This window comes from Meleagris gallopavo, chromosome 3 (genome assembly GCF_000146605.3).
Source record: "Meleagris gallopavo isolate NT-WF06-2002-E0010 breed Aviagen turkey brand Nicholas breeding stock chromosome 3, Turkey_5.1, whole genome shotgun sequence".
Lineage (NCBI taxonomy): Eukaryota > Metazoa > Chordata > Aves > Galliformes > Phasianidae > Meleagris > Meleagris gallopavo.
In genome coordinates this window covers 92,958,469-92,958,966 of record NC_015013.2, presented here as the reverse complement: position 1 = coordinate 92,958,966, position 498 = coordinate 92,958,469, and positions in this window count along the sequence as shown.

The following is a 498-nucleotide window of genomic DNA, read 5'->3' as shown; positions in this document are numbered from 1 at the left end:
TGACGACACCGAGCTGTGGCGGGGCAGCGACACAGCAGAGGGACGGGACGCCAGCCAGAGGGACCCAGACAGGCTCCGGTCAGCAGGTGAGGAGAGGTGATCCTGCCCCTCTGCCCTGTGCTGAAGAGGCCTCTCCTGGAGCGCTGCGTCCATAGGAAGAGTCCTCAGGGCAGAAGGGACACGGACCCGTTGGAGCACATCCAGAGGACGGCCCCAAAACACAAAGAACCAAAGGATCAAACACCTCTCCTCCAAGGACAGGCTGAGAGACCTGGGGCTGCTCAGCGTGGAGGAGCGAAGGCGCCGAGGTGACCTGCTAACAGCCTTTCGATACCTAAAGGGGAGCTCAAGGAAAGAAGAAGAGAAAATTTAGGTTATATGAATATAGTAATTTAGAATATCAATTTAGTATCCAAAGGTAACTCTTCAAGAAGCAGCATGAAAGGTCAATGAAAAGGAAATACGTGATGAACTATTTCCATCTAAAAAATCCTTGCT